The 17265-nt window shown below is 33.7% G+C and overlaps 1 protein-coding gene across 9 annotated transcripts in view; it reads left to right on the forward strand.

Annotated features, from left to right (window-relative positions):
* Scaper (S-phase cyclin A associated protein in the ER) overlaps window positions 1–17265 on the forward strand; it is a 375238-nt gene that overhangs the window by 120449 nt on the left and 237524 nt on the right. The gene's annotated exons all lie outside the window — the stretch shown is intronic.

A 17265-nucleotide genomic window follows, 5' to 3' on the forward strand; every position in this document is an offset into this window, starting at 1 on the left:
TTAGGATACCCAGGAGAGATGAGTATGCATTATGTTATGGCAGTTCCTGTGTGTAGGTGCATGTATCTGGTTAATTTTTTTCTTTAAGTATGCCATACATTAGTAAAGTACACAAATCTCAAATACATAGCTGTATTTTTACATATACATACACTGATATAACACCACCCAGATCAAGATATAATTTCTTGCTCCTTAGATTCTATGCCCCATCCCAGTCATGTTCCTCAAAAGGTAACTACTCTGACTTTTAGCACCATCAGTCAGTCAGTCAGTCCTGCCTGTTCTTGACCTTCATAAAAATGCCATCATAGGAATGTACTTGTTTGTGTCTGACTTCCTTCACTCATACTTAAGTCTGTAAGACACCTCTATTGTTTATGTGCAGCTGTAGTTAATTGTTTTTCTTAGGTTTTTGTTGGTACTCTCCAGGCAGGACTATCTGTAGTCGAATAAAATTGGGGTTATTGACTTTTTTTTTTGTATCGGGGATCGAACTCAGGACCTCATGCTTGCGAGGCAGGTGGTGGAACCACTGAGCTAAATCCTCAGCCCATTGACTCTATAAAATAAGGGCAAACATGGTGGGAAGTTGTGGAACTTCTCAGTAGGAAGGTGTAAGAAGGTCTTGTAACAGAATCTGGCCTTTTTAGATGATAGGGGGAAGAGTCAGGTGGTAAAGGTTGGCTCTGGGAAGCTGAAATTATGTGATTGGTTTAATAAATATTATCTAGACAAAAGGAATTAAGCTGCCATTTTCTCTTGGATTTCTGGATATGACCCATACTTGAAGGGAAATTGCACACCATTATTTGGGCTGACCTCTCTGTGAGTTCTTCCTTGGAGGAGTTTTCCCTCAAGTGCCAACCAGTTGACAGCTTTAAACTCCCAGTTCTATGTCCTCAGCTCCTGAAGCCTAACTTTAAGTTTCCGTTGTTCTCCCCTGCCAAAAATCAGCATCACCCCTTATGGAAAATTCTGGGATAAATGTGGAGCTCACTTCATGTGCCCCTCTTCTTAGGGATCACACTCTCCCAAGTACTGGCTATGCTGGCTGCTGCTGCACCTTCAAATAATTGCTTTGTGTGTTTTGTACAACTTTATTGGAAAGTTAGTCCTGTGCAAGCCAGTTAGTTCTGGCTGGATTTAAAACTCTGTAGTGTTTAATTCCTGTATATTGATGTTTGACATAACACTTAACTCACAGTTAAGATTAATGAGTTGAATTGTACTGAAAGGTTACATGCATTGGCTTGAAGGTATCATTGGAATTGGCCTTAAATTTCTCTTTTTGTAAATACTTTTAATATAAATAAAATGAAACTCGTGGAATTAATTATGTATTTAAATTACTTCAATTTTCATCTTTTATTCAAATTGAGTATTTTAAGAGATTGGTATGGATTTTTTTTTTACTTAAATATTTCTTTATATCCCTGTTTTCTGTTTGAAGTTGTTGTTTAGAACTAGAGTCATCTGCATGCTTTAGTTTGAAAATACCTTAAAAATCAATTTTTATAAGTGGAAAAATTTGTGAAGATTACTGCCTTAATTAATTATAAGGTAGTTCCCATCAAAAGGAAACTTTCATTTATAAAATCTATTTGTAATTAGGATCCCTTAATCTAAAAGCTAAATATATAGTTTAGAAAAAAATTAAAAATGTCTGGAGTATGCAATTATATAAACTGAAAAATAAGTTTTATGTATTTTTATTTTAGTGAGAAAAGGTAAGAAGGAAACAATATTAAATTTATGGATTTTGAAAGAATGTGCAATAACATCTCATTTTTGTACTTATAGTGATTTGATATTTAGTCATCGTGGCTTGAGATTTGACTGATACATTCATTTTGTATACTGTTTGAGTTCAAAGGAATTAAATTTTCATAAAGTTCTTAGTTCAATCATGTAGTTATTCTGGGTGCTACCTTCTTCCTGAAAAAATGTGCAATATACTATATGAGTTATGTGATATAGAAAGGCTATTTTATATTGCTCACATGCAAGTTTCATTTTAATCAGTGAAGATATCTGTAGTAAACATGTATGTTCTACTTAAAGTTATTACTTGTCATCTGTGATGTCTTTATATTATATGCACCTTGTCTGTGACCTTTCTTCTTTGACATACAAGATTTTATTTATATCACCTCTGACCTAATAAAATTGTGCCTTTGACCCTGTGCACTTGACATCTCAGATAACTTACTCTTGATCTTTGACACATTTTATTTTAAGCCTGTTAAATATAATAGGTAGCTACCGAGTAAGAAAGCTTTATTGTTTTGTATTTTCATTATGATTTAACTATGAAATTTTTCTAGTATTTCTTGAGATTTCACAGAAAGAGCTGTTATGTGTTTGATTTTTCCTCTTTTAATCATGTTACAATTCAAATCATAAAAGTATCTAATTTGAATGGTGAAAAATGAGTGCTAGGAATAAATACATTGTAAAATTAAAATTTTTGCATTAATTGCTTCAGAAACAATAAAATTAGTTACGATGCTTGATTTCCTTGTGGCACAGTTTTCACACTATCTAAAGAAGCTGTTAGTATTTTTGGAGTTAAGTTACAAGAAGTACACTTAAACCTAACCTATGTGAAGTATGAAGTTATGTTGAGGTTTTTTTTTCAATTTTGAATCTGTGTATCTCTGTATTTGTGATACTTACTTGCTTTAAAAGTATATTAATTAACTCTTTTTGTTACACTATGTACTTAAATATTGAAAAACAATTTCATTTGATTTTTGAGAAGCTCATGACAGGATCTTCATGAAAGATCATTAACTATAATGTATTGGATACTTACAACCAAATGCAGTTTTGAAAATACCAAATTAGTATTTCTCCTTTGGAATAGTAAGCTAATTAGATGATGATAGAGAAAAAAGAAATTTTAAATTAGCAAAAATATAAAGATATCACTGTGTTTTATGAAATATAAGCTGATCTTTTTGGTCAGGGTGTGCCTGGTATTGAGGTGGAAATGTGTGGCAAGATGTTGTCCAGAATTGGTGACAGTCTGGGAAGTAACAGATAATTCCTTATAGACTCATTAATTGCCTTACCTTTCTTACCTGTATTTGTAGGAGCAGAAGTATGTATTCTTTTTTATAATCACACCAAGAAATACCTTGTTTGTCTTTTAACAGGAAATTAAGTCAAATGAACAAACTCGATGTCATTTAGAATTGTCTTTAAGGGTTTTTTTTCCTCTAATGCCTCAATAGGGTTAGTAAGTTTATATCAATTTGAGAAGTGATTTTGAAACATCTTGTTCTTTCTTTTAGAGTATAGTTTCCATTGCCTTCATTTTCTCTTTAATAGTATGGGAAATTTTATATATAATTTATATAATATATAATACATATATATAGCTGATTATTAATTTATATATTTGTCCTAACTTTTTAATTGCTGGAGGGTGAGCTCACTGACATTGTAACTACATATTACTGTATGTGCAGAGAATATGTAGCTCAGTATCCATGGCTGATTTAGTCGTCTACATTGATTTGAGGAAAAAATTTAAATAGACAACTAGTTTGTTTTATACCTTGGCTTGATCTATAATTGAAATAGTTTCTTTAGTAAGTATCCAGCCCCTTTTGAATAAAAGAGTCATACCACAGTGATATATGTGCTCCCATGTTCATAGAAGCACAATTTGTAATAGCTAAAACTTGGAAGCAGCCCAATTGTCCATCAACTGGAGACTGGATAAAGAAAATGTGGGGTTTTTAAAATAAAATGGAGTACTACTCAGCCATAAAAAATGAGAAATTAGAGACATTTATAGCTAAATGGATGCACATTGAGGCGATATTCTTAAGTGAAATAAATAGTTTCTCTAGTATGAGAAACAAATTGTAAATAAGGACTAAAAGGTATAATAGATAATGTGAAATAGGAAGAAAGAGGGCAAAGGGGAAGGGGAAGTGGGAGGGCCAGGGGAAAGGAAAGAAGGGAATGGAATTAATACGAGAAAATGAAAAAATGGAAACAAAGTCTTTGTAAGTAGGAAGGGATGGAAGGGTTGAAGGGAGGGCAGGGGAAAGGGGAAAAATAAGAACCGAGAGATTATGTAAAGCTGCACATTTCCAATGATGAATGTCATTATATTGTATACCTAAAATGTACCAATAAAATTAATTTTAAATAAATAAAAATGCTTTATATGTCCTATGGACTGAATGTTTTCATCCTCCCAAAACTCATCTGTTAGATTGCTACTCTCCAACCTGACAGGAGTATTTGGAGGTCAGGACATTGGGAGGTAATTAGATTGTGAAGGTGGATCTCTTTTGACCAGATTTGTGCCCTAGAGCCCACTCAAACCCTCTGTTCCCTGTGAGAAGGCTTGTGTGAGGAAGCCAGGAAGAGCACCAACCAGAACCCAGCCTGCTGCACCCTGATCTCAGACTTCCTAGTCTCCAGAACAATGAGAAGTTGAATCTTAAAGGGTTGATTATATGTGTGCTGAAGAAAAAGATGAATTTATCAAATCTCAGGATAATGGTTTGGCTTGTAAGCCTTCATCTATAAATCTTGCTGCACATATTTATTATTTTGTATTATCTGAAGTTGATTATTATGGAGCACTTTTTTCTTGCATTTATTTTAGAACATATCCCAATCAGCTCTCCAACTAGGCTTTGTGGGGAAAGACCATGTGTAAAAAAGGCAAAATAAATAATCACAATTTTGAAGTACTAGTTTACTTAGACATAATTGTCATTCTTCAACATGACCTTTCTACTTTCACTGCTTATAAGCACATTTTTATTGAAGTATAATTGAAAATGTGTATATAATCAAGGTATAAAATGTGATTTTATATATATATAGGATAGTGATTATCACAAGTATAGGTGCGTATGTGTATGTGTATATGTATATATTTGAGGCTATTGTGAATACAATTGCTCTTCTGATTTCTTTATCAATGAGTTCATTATTGGTGTATAGGAAAGCTACCAATTTTTATGTATTGATTTTTGTATCCTGCTACTTTGCTGAATTTATCAGTTCTGAAAGACTTTGGTGGACTCCTGTGTTTTCTAGGTATAAAATCACATTATTTGCAAACAGGAGTAATTTGACTTCCTCCTTTCTTGTTTGTATCCCTTTCATTTCCTTCTTTTGTTTTGTTGCTGTACTGATTCCAGTACTACAGTGGATCCTTGACGTACCAATTCAATTCATTCCTGCGCCTTGGTTGTAACTCATGTTGGTCAACTGAAGGCTCAGGCTCCTCTACACAGCTTTCAACGTCCCTCTCCTGTACACAGGCAGATCTCAGTGTCCTTAGAGAGACATTGGCCTAAGATTTCTCAACCTCACACAGGAAAAGGATGTTGTAATGTTTCTTCCAAAACTCTTTAAAGGTTAAATCTGTATCTGAGACCATCTGGAAGCACAAGCAACTGGCATTCATATCATAATTTAAGACTTTGGTCATAAAACTAAAATTCTGATCATAACCTAAGTTGTTTATATGTAAGTCTGTTCATAACAAGGGTCCACGGCATATTGAATAAGAGTGGGATAAGTGGACAACCTCATCTTGTTCCTCATCTTAGAGGAAATGCTTTCAGATTTTCCCTATTCAGTATGATGTAGGCTGTGGGTTTGTCATATATTGTTTTTATATGGTGAATCATGATCTGTCTACATCTTATTTATTCAGAGTATCATGCAGGGATGTTAAATTTTATCAAAGCTTTTTTCTTCATCTATTGATGATCATGTGAGTTTTATCCTTCATTCTATTTATGTGCTGTATTATGGTTATTAATTTAAGTATGTTGAATTACCCTTGCATCCCTGCAGTGAAACCAACTTGATCATGGAGTTTAATCTTTTAATGTGATGTTGAATTTGCTTTGGTAGTAGTTTATTGAGGATTTTTACATCTAGGTTCATCAGGGATATTGGTTTGTAGTATTCTCTTTGTGGTGTTTTTATCAGGTACTGGTAGCATAGTACTGTTAGTTTTGTAGAATGACTTTGGAAGGGTTCTGGCCTTTTCTAATTTATGGTATAGTTTGAGGTGCATTGGTATCAGTTCTTTTTTAAAGGTCTGATAAAATTCAGCAGTGACTTTATCCAGTCCTGGGCTGCTTTGTTGGAAGATTTTTTATTACTGGTTCAGTCTCATTGTTTATTTTGATCTGTTTAAGTTCGTATTGGGAGGCTTTTTATTACTGCTTCAATCTCCTTCCTTGTTACGGATCTTTTTGGGTTTTTAATATCCTCTTGCTTCAGTTTTAATAGGTACTATATTTCTAGAACTTTGTCCACTTCTTCCAGATTTTCCAATTTATTGGCATATAGTTTTTCAAAATACTCCCTAATGTTCCTGTGAATTTCAACTGTATCTGTTGCAATATTCTCCTTCTTGACTGATTTTATTTGGGTCTTCTCTATCTTTTGGTCAGCTTAGCTTCTTTTATCTTTTTGTCAATTTTATTTATCTTTTCAAAGAACTAGCTTTTAGGTTTATTCATCTTTTATATTGTTTTTTAAAACTATTTCATTTATTTCTGCTTGATGTTTATCATTTCCTTCTACTGATTATAGATTTAGTTCATATTTTCTTTTGGTACTGGGGATCAAACTCAGGTCCTTGCACTTGCACAGCAGGCGGCGAAACCACTGAGCTAAATCCCCAGCCCTTTAGTTCATATTTTCAAGAAACTTTAGATGCATCATTAGGTTATTTATTTAAGATCCCTCTGTTTTAATATAGGCACCCATGTTTATAAACTTCCCTCTTAGTACTGGTTTCACTGTCTCCCACAAGTTGTGATGTGTTGTGTTTCTGTTTTCACTTGATTCAATGAATTTTTAAATTTCTCCCTTATTTCTTCAATGACCCACAACTTACTCCAAAATGTTGTTCAGTCTCCATGTGTTTGTATATTTTCTGCAGTTTCTTTTGCTCTTGATTTAGTTTCATTCTACTGTTTCTAATAAGATGCATGAAAGTGTTTGATTTTGCCAAGACTTGATCTATATATAACTATATGACCTATATTGGAAAAAGTTCCATGTACTGACAAAAAGAATGTATTCTGCAGCTGTTGGATAGAATGTGTAGATGTCTTCTAGGTTCATTTGATGTATAGTATAATACAACTCTAATGTTTCTTGGTTGATTTATTTGTCTAGATGATCTATTGAGGAGAATAGAATATTGAAGTCATTCACTATTACTATATTGGGGCCTATCTCTCCCTTTTTGCCTGGTAGTGCTTGTTATATAAAATAGGTACTCCAGTGTTCAATTGTGTATTTTCAATTTATAATAATTATATCTTCTTGGTTTATTGTTCTTTTGGTCAATATTTAGTGACTTTGTCTTTTTTTTTTTTTTTGGTACTGGAGATCAAACTCGGGACCTTGCACTTTCGAGGCAGGCACCAGAACCACTGACCTAAGTCCCTGGCCTTCTTTCTCTTTTTTGATTTGGCTTCAAATCTGTTTCTCTTATGGTGAGAGTTTTCCAGAAAGTTGTTTTGGTTTTCAAATCATTTTAATTAACTACTGATAAATTTTTTTCAATTTCCTTTTGTAGGTATATCCCCTTTTAGTCATAATACTTTCATTTGTTATCCTTTTTTTTATATTATAGTTATAAGTTTATTCTTATAGCTTGTAGTTGGATTTTGTTCTATTATACTAGTCTTTTGTATTCTTTTTTCCTTTTTTTTCTGGGGATCGAACTTGGGACCTTGTGCTTGCAAGGCAGGCAGTGGAACCACTGAGCTAAATCCCTGGCCCTGTATCCCTGTTTTTTAATTGAGAATTTTTTCACACAAATACAGTATTGTAGTATGTCATGCAATGTTATTTTCATTGCAATATATCTTACTATAAGAAATTTGAAAATTGGGCAGCTTCTTTCATTTAAAGATTTAAGAACATCTTTTTCTTGGAAATAGGTTGTTTTTAAAGAGCTTTGAAGTAATATATGTATAACTGTCATTCTTTAAGTTGTTCTTACCTTTAGTTATCTAATTTAGTAAGTTTTGGCACATGCACATACCCTTGAGACCATCACCATGATCAAGATAGTGAACACATCCATCCCCTCAAGAGTTGCTTTAACACATATCATTGCTGTTTTTGTCTCATCGTATCATTTTTTGAGGAAGTTTTTAACTCTTTGATCTTAATTGTCTCTATTTCTGTTGTCAGTTTTATCAGCCTTTGTTTCATGTAGTTTTAAACCTCATTGTTAGGTATATAAATGCCAAAGATTATTATGTCCTCTTGGTTTATTGACTCTTTTAGTATTATGAAATGATCTTTGTTATACCTGGTGATATTCTTTCCTCTGTAGTCTACCTTGCCTAACATGAATATAGTAAATGCCCCTGCCTTTCCTCGTGTCCATGTATGTACATTTTCCTATATTCTTTTCAGTGTAACACAGAGGCTTGAGTGCCCTGGGTATGATGTAACACAGCTGATCCCTCACATGCCTGGTACCCAGTGCCAGCGAAGGCACTCAATGCTGAGGAGAGCTGCCTCTGACCATTACCCACTCTCAGAGCTTGGATTAAAGGGTGATATTTGTGATATATAGCATTATTGTTGCTTGGTTCTTGAAATTATTTGTAAGGATGAACCTGATAATAATCCAAGTTACTGTATTTGAAATCTGAGTATTCTGAGAAAAAAACCCTTTAATTTCTAGAGCTGTTCAATACAGTTGAACCATTCCTAGTTGCAGTATTGAGCTCTTCACAGCATGATAAATTAATAAGCTGTTGAACTCTGGGCTTTTCATTGAGTAATCTGTTAAACCTCAGATTGGATCAGAAAAGAGCATGAGAATCTGTAGAAGAAGGCTTTGCCTCATTCATCATCTCCGCTTATAAGAAAACTGATGGAGTATTTGTAATTGTCATGGAGTGGCAGGGGGACAGATGGTGGACTATCCTCCTTATCAGAAGATGGCTCTTTCTCTTTCATGTAGTGTCTGTTTTGCAGTATTTCATTAGCTTCATTTATCTCATCTGTCACTTTAAACAATGTAATACATAGATTGTAACTGATAAAAACATAAGTGTATCTTATATCTGTAGAAGGGATCTTAACAGAGTTGAATCTTTTGTATAATTAAAATGGCCTGTCTGGTTTTAAAAGTTTTCTTTGCCATGTACATTTAATTTTTCAAAATCTTACTGTGACATAGGGCATCATTTGATAAAAGGCATTGTATTTCAGATTTTCTCAAATTTACTGTTTGACAACATTTTAAACAATTTAAATGTAATGAAACATTCAAAGTTTTTATGTTTTGTAGCATTTCTTGAAGAGTTGCCTGTATAATCTGCCACCACTGGAGAAGCACTAGTAAATGTCCTGTGAGCCCACCTCAGATAAATTTCAGTTTTTCAAATATCCAGACATGTTCATTCTAATACGAATTAATCAGTTTTTCTCTATGTTGCTTTCATTCTTAAAAAATGTTTGAATCATATCTAAGGAGTATGTAATATAGCTAATGCCATTGGGGGAAAATCAGTTTTACAAATCCTCTGTGAAGAGTTTCCAAACTTTTGCTAAAGGATAATCTCCTATAATAGTTTCTGGAGGAGTGATATAGATCAAAAGAACACTACAGATTCACTTGGTTTTATTCTGAGTAAAACTCTGATGTCCAGAAAATTGTTCTTCTTTACTTAAGCAGTTAATCTAAGCCCTTGATACACAGTAGGTATTGAATTAAGTGTTCGTAAATTGAGCTAGAACTGTAAGCTCTTTTCAATATGCTGTATTTATGAGGGCACTATTCAGAATATATGGTAAAGGGCTGGGGATTTAGCTCAGTGGTTCCAGCACCTGCCTTGAAAGTGCAAGGTCCCAAGTTCGATCCCTGGTACCAAAAAAATAGTATAATTCCCCCAGAATATATGGTAAAGTGCTGTCTAAAAAGTCTGTGTTTTAAATCGAGTTTTCCTTTTTCCTTTTTTTCCTCTGAATTTTCTTTATCCCATGATTTTCCTTCCCAGACACCTCCATGGGCTTTTCTGCTCTTGTGTCTTCCTTGCTGCATACTTCCTCATCTTATCATCATCATCCAGAGAAACAAATACACATCCCAGCCCCTCAGCCTCCAGCCTGTCCCTATTCTTTTAGAGGACAGGGAGGAGAGCTTGAAAGTGCCTTCTGTTTATATTATTTAATGATGTGCTCAGCAACTTGAAAAAGAGTACAATAACTGAAGATATTTTGAAGGATTTAAGAAAAACTTATATTTTTGAATAAACTGATATTGAATTTTGGATTGCATAGTTGATTCAGAAGATACAGGATGAAGATGAGAGAAAAAAGTTGTTTTTCTACATAAAATATGTAAAATGTTTGTATTATTTTCTTATTTGAATAAATTTGTAACAACATCTACTCTGGTCTTGCGAATAAGCTTTTGGCTCCAGAGGAATGAGCTTCTGATGTATGACATTCGATTTCTATTAAACATTTTAAATTTTCAAATAAAAATACATTTGTAGAATTGTAATAATATTTGATCCCTTTTCCTGAACAGGCATTTCAATCCTTTTGATCTGAGAAGAATAACATCCTTGAAGATTCTCAGTTCTACAAGTATATTATTATATTTTGAAATAATGAGAAGCAGATTACTTGCTTCCATGTGCCATATTTTATGAAATGTTTTTATCATGAGACAAACTTTAAGAGGTCTGTAAAAATGACAATTTAATAAAATCCTGTATCATTTTAATTTTCCTGCTTATCCTAGTTTTAAAACTTTTGCGTTGTTTCCCAAAGATTGTGAAACTTTCTGTAGCTTAATTTTTTTTTTTTTTTTTGGTACCAGGGATTGAACTCGGGTCCTTGTGCTTGCCCAGCAGGTGGCAAAACCACTGAGCTAAATCCCTGGCCCTGTAGCTTAATTTTTTAATGTCTCTTTTTAAAAATAGGGAAATACAAGAGCCTTTAGGAAGATTCTGATAGAATATCAAGATCATAAACCACAGAATGAATTATTTCATTTAATATAGTAAATTATATTAGAAAGGCCAGAGGTTTGGTTGGGTATGCCATAAAAGGTAATTAAAAGAATAAGAAGGGTATATATAAACTTTGATGAGATCATGTCTACATAGGTATTAGTTTCGTTTTATACATTATCAGTGTTTCATAGTATAGCAATGTTTTTTGAATAAGAATTCACAGTTGTGACTTAAAAGCTATAGTTCTTATGTGTAACTCCATAGCCATCATTAAGTAGCTTTTGTGCTTGCTGACATTTAGAATATTAAAAAGGGGGCTTTAGTATTTATTCTCAATCTCTTTTTTTTTCTTTTCTTTTTTCTTCCTTCTTTTCTCCCTATTTCCTCCCAACACTGGGTATTTAGCCCAGGGAGTGCTATGCTACATCCTCAGCCCTTTTCACCTTCAAATAGGCTCTCACAAAATTTCTTAGGCTGGCCTTGAACTTTCAGTGTTTCTACATCAGCCCTTGAGTACCTGGGATTAGGTAGATGCCACCATGCCAAGCTCTCTAATCTCTTTGTTTTACTAATTAGAAGACTGAGACCCAGAAAAGTCACTCAGTTACGAGTTGCAGACTTTGTCTTAATGTGGATTTCTTCATTCAGAGTTCATTGCTGTTTCTCCTCAACCTGCTTTTCTGCATCTAAAAGAAAATGTCTGCTATTAGTCATTATTTACAGTCAGCAGTATAACATGTGGCTAAGATCCATGTCTTCTTTTGTTAATAGGAGAGTAGAACTTGCATTCAACAGGACTCTGTGAAGCTAGAAATTGTATTTTTAAAAGTTATTATGAAGGAAGGAGATCCCCAGGACTTTCGTGAAGATTTTTGATCCTGATTGATTTGCATCTTGAAAATGAGTAATTAAATCATAGTTACTGTGTCTTAAGGAGTATATCTTTGTTTTATTTTGTGCCTGTGTCGTAATAGAATTGTGAGTAGGTACAAAAGATGAGCATATTTTCCTTAGTGGTACTCATTCTTCTGTAGAACAAATAATCCTACAATTATAACCCTATGTAAATTGACTATAGAGCTTGCTTTTCCTTGTATTTCTTTAATAGCATTAATTTGATAAAGTTTAAATAATGCTGGTTAACTGGGGTTTTTTTGTTTTGTTTTGTTTTGTTTTTTGGTATTAGGAATTGAACACAAGGCCTTTGTACTGAGCTACATCACTAGCCATTTAAAAAAAAATTTTTTTAAATTTTGCTAAGTTGCCCACGCTAGGCTGGAACTAGTGATCCTCCTGCCTCAACTTCCCAGAATTCTGGGATTACAGTATACCATCAGCCCCAGCTGCCTGTTAACATCTTGATCTAGTTTTCTGCCCTTTATATTCTTTTTGTTTGTTTGGTTGGTTTTTTAAAAAGTTTATTTATTATAAAATGTTAAATACTAAAGCTAAAAACATAAGTTCAGGTCAGGCTCTATTAAAATTACACACATGCTCTTCTTTGTAAAATCATTAAAGATTGAATTAAACAGATGCTTTAAATAAAATAAAGTACTCTTTGAGGACATTTGTGTCCAATTAGCTTTAGCAGTGTAGTGTAGTTTGTAAAATTATGGTTGGAAAGTTTAGCTATTGTGGAAATAAAATCTATCCAATTTTCTGTCTTTGACTACTACCCAGTGTGAAGCCACCTGGCTGGTGTGGACAGGGTGAACTTCAGTTACAACACCACAAGTTCTCTATTATAAATCTAGGCTCTTGTAATAGGAACACAGAGTAGCCAGAAGTATACAAAGGATTATACAGCATGAAATTCTGGCCCAGAAAGAAAAGACCTTAGTTGAGATGTACAGTATCTTCTCAAATTAAAACGATTAGGAAATATATTAAAGCAGAGATCAGCAAAAAGCATGCATCCATCTAGAAATAACTGGCCAATTGAAAAACTCTCCTGGATAGTTCGTAAGTCTTTCAAATTTTCTATTTTAAATTGAATGAGTTCAAAGAGTCTACATTCAATGAGTTCTAAGACTAATTCAATTATGTCTTAACTCTGGAGAACTGTAGCATCTGGCTGAGTCACCCACTCAGGTGGTAAAGAACTTTCAAAATAAAACCTACATAGTAACACCTGGGAGTACCAGCTTCCAAACTCAATTCCCACTTAGGCCAAACAACCAAAAAGAACTAGCTACTATCTATTTAAATATTAAATAGTATTTTCAAGAAAATATTTTGTAATGCGTATTTTTCCATTTTATAATTTTAAATACTTTAATTAATATGGGGATGAGAATGCGCTTATGAAAAACAAAAGGCTACTGTTGCTTTTTAAAAGTTCATAAATATGAAGGAATTTCTAGAAATCTACTATATTATTTATTCTTTACAATGCTATTCCTAGCCAAATGGGATTTGCTAATAGTTGATTACTTAGATGATTAAAATACAAAAAACACAAAATGTATCCCAGTAATCCTCACTGACACAGTCCAATTGAAAGCAGGTTTCCCGAAATATATTTATAAGGAAGGTTTTACCCTTTCTTCTGATAGTATTGGTACACATATAAGGGTTAACTGCATGGAATTCTAATACTACAGTATACAGAATACTAATAATACAGCATAAGATTGTTTAATCAAATATTAGAAAAGTTGGAAAAATATGTGCATTCTAAAGTCACTGGAATTTAAAAGAAAAACATATTCTAATATTAAATTACAGATGACAATGGTGTGAACAATAAATACTAAGTAATCTATCTTCTACCTTCAAGTTTGTGAGCTTCTGGTATAATCATTTCTGTACACGTGTCAGGAGAGAAACTAATTCTGTCCTCTATCCCAGTACCATTTTCTCTACATGTAACAAGTCTTTGATTTATATCCATTTTTTTATTCTAACCTCACACATTTACACAAATAGAAACTGCATAACATATTTAAATCCTAAACTTTTATTCAACATTTTACAATGAACATTTAAAAATTAATCAAATTTTTATAGTATCATCTTAATGAACCTGCCATAATTTTTAAAATTACTTCTCTGCTGCTGATATTTTATTATGCATCTCATTGTAGTGAATTTTTTAGTGAAGAAATCCTTTTTTATCTCTCATTTCCTTATGGTAATTTTGCAGAAGTAAAATTATTTTTATTTTTGTTCTTTTTTGGTACCGGGGATTGAACTCCAGACCTTGCGCTTTCGAGGCAGGCACCGGATCCACTGAGCTAAATCTCTGGCCCCTATTTTTGTTCTTTCACTGAACATTTATTAAATGCCAAGTAGACTGGGCTCTGAGACTAGTGGGTTGCTTACTAAAGTAGACGTACTAGAAAGTTAGGAAATGTGACTACATAGAACATAAGCTGGGGCATTCATATCTAAAGAGCTGGGTTCTGGATCTAGATCAGCAAGAGGAACTTCCTAACCTAATTTGTGGATGAAGCTGCTGGTGTGCTTCCTGTCATAACAGACGTTTGCTGGGGATGAGGGGAAAGGCATTGGAACCTCTCTATTCAGGTAGCTCCAGAAAGCAGAATGTGGCTCTTTTGGTTTCGAGTTATACATCATTTTGCAGTTGGCAGTTAACTTTGGCCCTCTTCTATAACCTCAGTATAAGAGAACCAGGCAAATAAGGTGATTGGATCAATACAGATATGTTGCTACTTATTTCAGAAAACCAAAAAGTTTTCCTTTTTGTTCATATTGTGCTTTTACTTGGTGGGAGCATCCAAAAGGTTGTTCTCAAGTTCAGAATCATATTTGATAGTTTCCTTGTTATCTGATATAGCACAATGTTTAGACTTAGGAGCAACCATTTTGGTAAGAGGCCCTGGGTACTTAGTAAGAAATGATATTTCAGCATCATCAGGGATGCTCATCCCTACCTGTTGGTAATCGTGAATAGAATTAATAAATAAAATGTATGTGATTTGTATTCATGTATTTACACACATTCTTATATACATATGCATATATATACACATACATAGATATTTATATGTATACATGTAGATTTATTGTCTGTTTAAAATTAATTGCCTTATAAATTCTTCCAGTTCAAATTTAGGACTTTAGTTTTGTTTAATGTGTTCTGTATTGCATCCTGTGTCTGTTTTCTTCCGTACCAAACACCCAAGTTTTCAAGGACACAGCAGATGATAGATTTAAAATACTCCCAATAACCTTTACTTTATCTCATACATACATAACAGTCTTTCAATAACATTACTAATATTGTCAACCAATGTGACTACAGAAAGCAGTTTAAATTTTTTATGTTCTTTCTAATATTTTTAATAGTAATTCTATGAAAAGTCTAAGATATAGCCATCATTTACTATAGCTACTACTTAGCTTTTTGTGCCTAATTCAGTCTTGTGTCAGTGTATGTGTAGTGTTCACCATTCGTCCTTGAATTCATGTCTGTTACTCATTTTGGTTTTCTGTGGCATTTTCTTTAGGATTCTTTGGGAAGGCTTATGAGAATAAGTTGCTGAGGTTATTTATTTATTAATGTGGTGCTGGGGCTTAAGCCCAGGGCCTTTGCACTGAGCTACATCCCCACCCTTTTATTTTTTTTTATTTTGAGATAGAGTCTTGCAAAGTGGCCTAGATTTGGCTCAAACTTGCATTCCTTCTGAAGTGTTTTTTCTAAATGTTGATATTAGTTCATTTGTGCTCTTTGTACTTGAAAATTAATTGTACTTAGGTATATACTCCTTAGCTTACATGTCTCTTTGCACATACTAAATGCATAACTTCATTTTCTTCCAGCTTAAAATGTGGCTTTCAAAAAGATCTAGATAATCTAATTTCTCCTTGTAAATCACTTGCTTTTTTCCTCTAAATGCCCAAAGAATTTTTTTCTTTCTCTTTAAAAAAATAGAAATTTTAATAGACTGTGTCTTCGTATTAGCCATTGTGGGTTAGTGTTTTCAATGTGGTTTACTCTTTTAATCTTTGATTATGTTCTTTTAACGAAAGTTTTCTTAAATTAAAATTTTTAACATTTGATCTGTTCTCTTGCTCCGGTCTTATTTTTCAAGGATTTTATTATTCTATTATTTATTATCTGTATGTTACATCTTTATCTCTCTAGTGTTTCCATTTAGTCATAAATCATTTTTCTTTTTTAAAATTTGTTTCTCTTTCATAATTTATTTATTTGAGGCATTTGTGTTTATTCACTCTTATGTGTCTATTTCATTTTCATTTCTTAAGTGGATTTTTTTTGTTTTCAACCTTGGAGTTTTATGACCTAATTTTTGAGTTTTTATTATTATAATTTGTATTGTTCCCTCCTGCCTTATTACAATTTCTCTTATGTACTTTAGCTTACTATATCAGTCAGTGCTTACTAGAAAAACAGATTTAATGCAATATATATAAAATATAAATATGTATTTAATATATAATATATGTATATACATATATATATATATAAATTTACAAGATTGGCTTACAATGGCTGCCTACAGAGTCAGATGTGGAAGAGTGCAAAAGGCTGTTTACTGGAGATCCAAAGGATCCAGTTGAAGGCCTGGAGCTCAATGCAGCGTCCCCTGTGAGTCCTTTTCAGGAGGATGAAGGTTCTGCATGGGAAGGCTCAAAAAGTCTGTGCTGGAGGCTGAACAATCTGAGCTGAAAGCCAGAAGGTGGAGTCCAAGGTGAAGATTGGAGCTCTGCAGAAGAAAACCTTTCTTCTTCATTTCCATTTTATACCATTCAGAGCTGGTCTTCCACACTCACAACTATGCTGATCCAATTTGGGCGTTTCTTACTCAAGTTGACACAGTCAGTTAACTATCACACTTACATTCGGGTCTGTACATACTTTTTGGTGTTTTTGTCACCAGACAGGGTAGAAGGAGACCCCCAAAGAGGAGATGGGGACCTCAGCTCACTCCATGAAGTAGGTTTGATAACTCCTCACAGAAAGCATTCAGGAGGAGATGGGGCTTCAGCTTGCCCTGTGGTGCAGGATCATGGGCTCTCCTCACAGAAGAACCTTCCAGGACCTGTCAGTGTGAACACAGGCAGATTTATGAGACAGCAGGAAGGGGCTGCAGCTTGAGGAGCACATGGGCATAGCTCTGATAATGAGGCTCTGATTGGCCTATGCACAAGAAGGAGCCCAGCCCCATGAGTCAAGCCAGGCAAGTCAGGTCCAGGGGTTCATTCTTCTGTTCTGGTTGCGCAAGGGGGCAATGCAGTCTCCATGAGATGATTATTTCTGCTGGGGCCAGCCTCAGTT

Source organism: Heterocephalus glaber, unplaced genomic scaffold (genome assembly GCF_053883595.1).
Source record: "Heterocephalus glaber isolate CG9 unplaced genomic scaffold, H.glaber_assembly_v1.0 deba00001140, whole genome shotgun sequence".
In the NCBI taxonomy this organism is placed as follows: Eukaryota; Metazoa; Chordata; class Mammalia; order Rodentia; family Bathyergidae; genus Heterocephalus; species Heterocephalus glaber.